Source organism: Sminthopsis crassicaudata, chromosome 5 (assembly GCF_048593235.1).
Source record: "Sminthopsis crassicaudata isolate SCR6 chromosome 5, ASM4859323v1, whole genome shotgun sequence".
Classification (NCBI taxonomy): domain Eukaryota; kingdom Metazoa; phylum Chordata; class Mammalia; order Dasyuromorphia; family Dasyuridae; genus Sminthopsis; species Sminthopsis crassicaudata.
This window is the reverse complement of record NC_133621.1, coordinates 212,896,743-212,904,251: the sequence shown is the minus strand read 5'-3', so window position 1 is coordinate 212,904,251 and position 7,509 is coordinate 212,896,743.

Here is a 7,509-nt window from a genome sequence, read left to right as displayed (position 1 = left end):
TGTATTACATTAAAGTAGCAATTGCTATTCTTATATTCTTTTACAGTAACAAATAACAATTGATAATGTGACATTTTTAGTTGACTTATTTATAACATTCTTCTCACTAATACCTTACTTTTTTCATATAAATTCTTCTTGATTTCTTTAACCCTTTTTTTTTTTTTTTTTTTTTTTTTTAGCAGCGACAATATCTAATTATTGTTGTCCTTATCTTTTCTGTAGAGCACATGACAAACCTAAGGAAGTGATATGGTTTATTATTTCATTTCCTCTCTTTCCTTATTTTTAAGGAATCTTTTTAAAAATTGATGACTTTTTCAGCAATCTCATAATTTAGCTTTTGGTTGCTGTTTCTTTTCTTTATTATTCTCTTCAAATGAATTGGAATCCACTGGGTTTTAATTATGATGTCTTTTAATTGAATCAGTTTTCTCTCAGGTTTACAGATAGTATAATTTTCAACGACTATTTCATTCTTAATGGACTGATTCATTTTACTTGAATTCTTTTCTGGAATCACTTGTGTTTTTGGTAACTCACTATAGTATTATAAAATCCTATTGTAACATGTTTCCTATGTATAACCTTTTCTTATCTCTCATCAAGTTCCTTTGTATTTACTTGTAGTTTATGGACTCATCAGTGAGGATCTAGTGCTTGAAGTATACTCAGATTTGCACATCATAAAGAGCTGTACAAGAACATATCTGTTATTCCTTGCTTATACTATAGCAATTAGAACTTTGAAGAACTTATTTCCAGCCAAATGTGATTGAGAGACTGGTACTCTGCATTGATAAAAAATCATGTCTAAAAAAACTTATCTAAGGATACACAAAGACTGAGAATTCTGGAAGTACTTAAATAAAACTGAATTTTCATACTTCCTTTTTTATTTTGTCAGTAAAGGAGTCAGAGCTATCCAGAATGAGGAAGGAGATCTCCACTACCTTCCATACAATTCCATGTACATCTGGGCCTGTAAATTATAGTTCATTTGTTTTTCATCTTTCTTGGTTTTTTTTAGGTGAGTAAGTACTCTAAAAAGTAAGTGTCTAAGTGACTAATAGATCTATCGCGAGAGACTTAGTGCTCTCACCAGGAGCTGAAAATGGCAGTGACAAGAGAGGCCGAGCTTGCATATAGCAGAAAGATGACTACCCAAGTATGACAGCTCTTTCTGGAATTATAGTTCCTTGTGAGGATGAAAAGTGTTTGTTGTAAATTCTATAAGGGCACCAATATTTGGGGCTTGCACAGAGCTACATTTAATAAGATCTTCCTAAAGACTCCATAAGAGGAGAAGGGACTTTTGGGGCTATAGTTGTAATATTCCCCTTATCTACATATATTTTCTAAAAGATGTCTCACTACTATTGAATTTTTAGTTGAGTCACTTTCCTTAGAGACGTTGGTCTCTGGACCAGGATCACTAAATATCTACAAAATTATTGCTTAAAAATGTTATTTTTTTTCTCAATAACTATTGGAAAAGTACCCATTAAATGCAAAATGTAATAAAGTCATGTTTTGTTACAACCTGTTTTTATATGGATGTAAACACATGTATATGTATATATGTACATATATATATATATACATATGAATATCTGTATATGCATAAATATGCCTATGTACACACACACACACATATATACATACACACAAACACAGTTCCTTTGGATTAATACTGAAGGCTTTTGAAAACTCGCGGCTCTGTAGATTTTTTTGCCCAACAAAGTGGGAGGGAGTTAAACCGCAGGAAAAACTAAAGACATAAAATTATAGAATTGTTTTAGGGATGAAAAGAATGTCAATCATAGCTATTTATATTATACCTTAGGAAAAAAATGTTTATTTCCAGGGGTGGAGCTAAGATTATGGAGTAAAGTCAGGAAGCTGTTCAAGCTCTCTCAGTTTCCCTTGAAAACCTTATGAAACCAAGCCTCTGAACAGAGTCTAATGGAAAGAAACTACTGTCCAGCTCAGGATAGACTGGAAAAACTTAAAGAAAGATCAGTGTCACTGAAGCAAAAAGGGTGTCCAGCCCAGTTTAGATTAATTCTGGGAAAGCCAGTGAGAGAGTCTAAATCAAATCAGCAACTAAGACTCTCAGTCCTGGCTCAGTAGAGGAGTAAATAGTGGGGCAGCTTCCAGTGTCAGCTCAGAAGACAAACTCTGAGAAACCAGGCTGTTTCTGAAAAGAGCAGATGAAGTTACCCCACTACAAACACTAGGGACTCCTGTGCTCAAAGTCAAGCCTCAGGACTGCACAGGAAGCTTTGGATAGCACTTTCTTAATCCCAGGGAGAGCTCAACCTTAAAAATAAAAACAGAAATAATAGCAAAAGAAAAGAGAAAAGAACATTGACCTAGAAAGCTACTATGATGGTAGGACATACCAAAGCACAAACTCAGAAAAGGACAAAATGTCCACAGAGGAAATCTCAACTTGTGAAATGAATTTAACTCAAGCCCAAAGAGGCTTCTTGGAAGTGCTCATAAAAGGCTTTAAAAGGTAAATAAGAGCAGTAGAAGAAAAAAATGAGAAAGGAAATAAAAAGCATACATGACAGCGTCAACATCTTAGAAAATGAAAGAAAAAAAAGTTGCCTGAAGAAAACAACTCCTTAAACAATAGAATTAACCAAATATAAAAGATACAAAAGTAACTGAAGAAAATCACATACTAAAAAGTAAAACAAGGCAATTGGCTTAATTAGCCATCAAGAATCAGTCAAACTAAAAAGAATGGAAAAAAATGGGAGAAAATGTGAAATACCTCATAGGAAAAAATAGCCAACTTGTAACATAGATCCAGAAGAGACAATTTTAAAATTATTGGACTACCTGAAGACCATGATGAAAAACAGAACCTGGATAGCATTCTATAAAAATTATAGAGGAAAATTTCCCCAACATTCTAGAAATAGAGGATTGTTTTCCTGATTGAAAGAATCCCTCAATTACCTTCAGAAAGAGATCTCAAAAGGAAAATGTTAAGATATATTTTTATAAAACTCCAAAATTACAATCTCAACAAAAAGATACTGCAATCTGCCAGACAAAAGCAATTCTAATATTTAGGAGCAACAGTCAGGATTCCTCAGTATCTGGCAGCTTTTACAATAAAGGATCAGGAAGCCTGAAATATCATATTTTGGAAGGCAAAGGACCTGACATAACAGTCAAGAATTTACCTAGTGAGATTCAGCATCATCTTTCAGTGGAGGCAATGAAGCTTCAATGAAGTAAGAGACTTTCAATAATTTCTCTTGAAAAAGCCCAGAACTAAACAGAAATTTTAATCTACAAACATGAGTCAAGAGAAGCATAGAATGTTAAACAGGGGGAAAATATAATATTTAAATGTTAAACTGTCTACATCCCTAAATGGAAAAACAATATCTGTAACTCTTAAGAAATGTAACTGTCACTGAGGCAGACAGAGGGAACATCATATGGACTGAGGGTGAGGTTGTGAATTGATTGTAATATGATGACATGAAAAAAAAAAAGATATTAAATGTTGGGGAAAAAAGTCTGTACTGGAAAAAAAGAAGGGGGGGAATAATGGGAAAAATAGTTCACATGAAAAGATACAAAAGACCCATTACAATTGACAGAAAAAAGGGAGGGAGATAAGCATTTTCTGAAGCTTAATCTCACCAATTATGGCTCTAAGAAGAAATAACTAAATAGTTATATGTAGAAATTTATCTAACCCTGTAAAGTAGTAGAAGGAGAAAGAGGAAAAGAAAAGGGAGGGACAGGAAATAAGGGAGGACAGAAAGGGAAAGGCTAAAAGAAGGGGAAAAGGGTTGATCTATGTTAAGGTAGTGAGTGGACTAGATTAAAAAAATAAAGAGAAGGGGAGGGTGATAGAAGATAAGGTTATGGTAGGGATAGAAGATAAGGTTATGGTAGTTTCATTTTCTTCCTCTAAAAGGACAGGGTGGAAAGGTATATACAAAAGTATATACAAAGAGAAAATAAGATGAAGGGAAATAAAGACCTGGCAATCATGACATTTTTCTTTTCTTCTTATTATTATACTTTTTTATTTATAAAACATACACATGGATAATTTTTATACACTGACCTTGCAAAGCCTTCTGTTCCAAATTATCTCCTTCTTTATCCCACTCCCTCATCTAGACGGCAGGAAGCCCAATACATGTTAAATATGTTAAAATATGTTAAATCCAATATATGTATACATATTTACACAGTTGTCTTGCTGCATAAGAAAAATCAGATAAAGAACAGGAAAAAAAAATGAGAAAGAAAACAAAATGTAAGTAAACAACAACAGAAAGAGTGAAGATGCTATGTTGTGAACCACACAGCTCCCACAGTCTTCTTCTCTTTGAGGGGACATGGCTCTCTTCATCACTGAACATTTGAAATTGGTTTGAATCATCTCATTGTTCAAGAGAGCTATGTCCATCAGAATTTATCATCATGCAGTCTATTTTTCATGTATAATGATCTCCTGGTTCTGGTCATTTCACTTAGCATCAGTTCATGTAAGTCTCTCCAGACTTCAAAGAAATCATCCTGTTGGTTGTTTCTTTCTTTTTTTTTAAATAACTTTTTATTGACAGAACATATGTATGGGTAATGCTTTACAACATTATCCCTTGCATTCACTTCTGTTCCGACTTTTCCCTTTCCTCCCTCCATCCCTTCCCCTAGATGGAAGGCAATCGTATACATGTTAAATATGTTATACTATCTTAGATAAATATATGTGTGCAGAACCATACAGTTCTCTTCTTGCACAAGAAGAATTAGATTTAGAAATAACCCGGAAAGAAAAACAAAAATGCAAGTAGTCTACATTCATTTCCCAGTGTTCCTTCTCTGGTGTAGCTGATTCTGTCCATCATCAATCAATTGGAACTGGATTAGATCTTCTCTTTGTCGAAGATGTCTGTTGGTTATTTCTTACAGAACAATAATATTCCATACCATTCATATGCCATAATTTATTCAGCCATTTTCCAATTGATGGGGATCCATTCAATTTCCAGTTTCTTACCATTACAAAAAAGGCTGCTACAAACATTTTTACACATGTGGGTCCCTTTCCTTCCTTTAAGATCTCTTTGGGATATAAGCCCAGTAGAAACAGTGCTGGGCCAAAGCATATGCACAGCTTGATAGCTTTTTGAGCATAGTTCCAAATTGCTCTCCAGAATGGCCAGATGAATTCACAATTCCTCTGATAATGTATTAGTGTCCCTGTTTTCCCACATCCCTTCCAACATTTGTCATTATCTTTTCCTGTCTTCTTAGCCAATCTGAGAGGTATATAGTGGTATCTCAGGGTAGTCTTAATTTGCATTTCTCTGATCAATAGTATTTCGACACCTTATCATATTACTAGAAATAGCTTCATTTTCTTCATTTAAAAATTATCTGTTCATGTTCATATCCTTTGACCATTTATCAACTGGAGAATGGCTTGAATTATTATAAATTTGAATCAATTCTCTATATATTTTAAAAATGAGGCTTTTATCAGAACCTTTGAATATAAAAATGTTTTCCCAGTTTATTGCTTCCCTTCTAATCTTATCTGCATTCAATTTGTTTGTACAAAATATTTTAAACTTAATTTATTCAAAAATATCTATTTTGTGCTCAATAATGATCTTTACTTATTCTTTGGTCAAGAATTCCTTCCTCCTCCACAGAACTGAGAGGTAAACTATCCTATGCTCTTCTAATTTGTTTATAAAATCATTCTTTCTGTCTAGATCATGATTCCATTTTGATCTTATCTTAGTATATTGTGTTATGTGTGGATTAATGCCTAATTTCTGCTATGCCTGTATTCAATTTTCCCACAAGTTTTTGTCAACTAGTGAATTCTTATCCCCAAAGCTGGGGCCTTTGGATTTGTCAAACACTAGATTGCTATGGTCATTAATTATTTTGTTCTGTTAACCAAAAATGCAAAAAAGGAAAAAAATGTAAAATACCTACTTGGACAAACAGCTTACCTGGAAAATAGATCCAGGTGAGACAATCTAAGGATTATTGGACTCCCTGAAAAACCATGATGAAATAGCCTACTCACTATTTTTTCTGGAAATCATCAAAGAGAACTGCCCATATGTCAAAGAATCAGAAGGTAAAATAGCCATTGAAAGAATTCACAGAACACCTCCGAAAAGAGACCCCAAAATTAAAACTCCAAAGAATATTGTGGCTGAATTTCAGAACTATCAGACAAAGAAAAAAAATATTGCAAGCAGCCAAAAATAAATAATGCAAACACCAAGCAACCACAATAAGGATTACACAAGACCTAGCAGCTTTCACCTTAAAGGATCAAAGGACCTGGAATCTGATATTCTGAAAGGCAATGAAACTTGGAATACAGCCAGGAATAAACTACCCCACTAAACTGAACATTTTCTTTCAGGGAAGAAGTTGGACATTCAGCTGGTGAATTCCATTTAATTCTGATGAAAAGACCAGAGCTAAACAAAAAATTTGACCTCCAAATGTAGAACTCAAGAGAAGCATAAAAACTAAAAAGAATAGAACCCTTGAGAACTTCATTTTTGTTATGGATATACATAGAGAGTGCATGTATAATTTGGTTTTACTGTTATATATATAAAAAAAAAAAACAGAGATGGAAAGGGGATTGTACCAGAAAAAGGGGAAAGTGGAGGTAAAGTGAGGGAAATTATATCTCATGAAAAGTCTAAGAAAATCTATTATAACTGAGGGAAAGTAGGGATGGAGATGAACATTGTGTGAATCTTATTCTCATCAAATTTAGCTTAAAGAGAGAAGATTAGACATATTTGATTTCACCAAGAAACTTCTCTCACCTTATAGAAAAGTGGGAGGGGAAAGGGTAAAATGGAAGGGATAGGCTAAATAGAAGGAAAAACATAAATAGTATGGAAAAGTTATAAGAAAGATGGAGGGATTCTAAAGGCAAGTAGTGCTCATGTGTAAAATACTGAGGATAACGGAAAGAGGAAAAGGAAAGAGAAAAGAATAATTGGGGGTTAATAAGAGAGATCATTATTGATCACAAAATTGCTAATTTTGATCATATTAAATCAAAAAGTTTTTGTAAAGGGAGGGGGCGGAGCCAAGATGGCAGAGAAGAAACACACAACTCTGTGAACGTCCTTACTCCTTCACAACCAATTAGATAAATCAGCCTCAGAAATAGCGTTGGACTGATAGATACCACAAGGACTGGAAGCACTACTTACCAGTTGAAGAGAATCTGGAGTTTCAACAGAAAAGGTCAGTTCCCAGGGGAGGAAGAAGAGAGGCCAGCACAGACGGCCGGGTGCTAGCATACTGCGCCGATCACACTGGGAAGAACTCTGGGATCAGAGAAGCCACTGAGATAAGGAATCTGGCAGAGGCTGTTAGCTCTTCTCTGCTTGTGGTGCAGCAGTTCAGAGGAGAAATCAAGCCAAATTAATTTAAAACCAGACTGGATCTTCCCGGATCCCAGGAGTG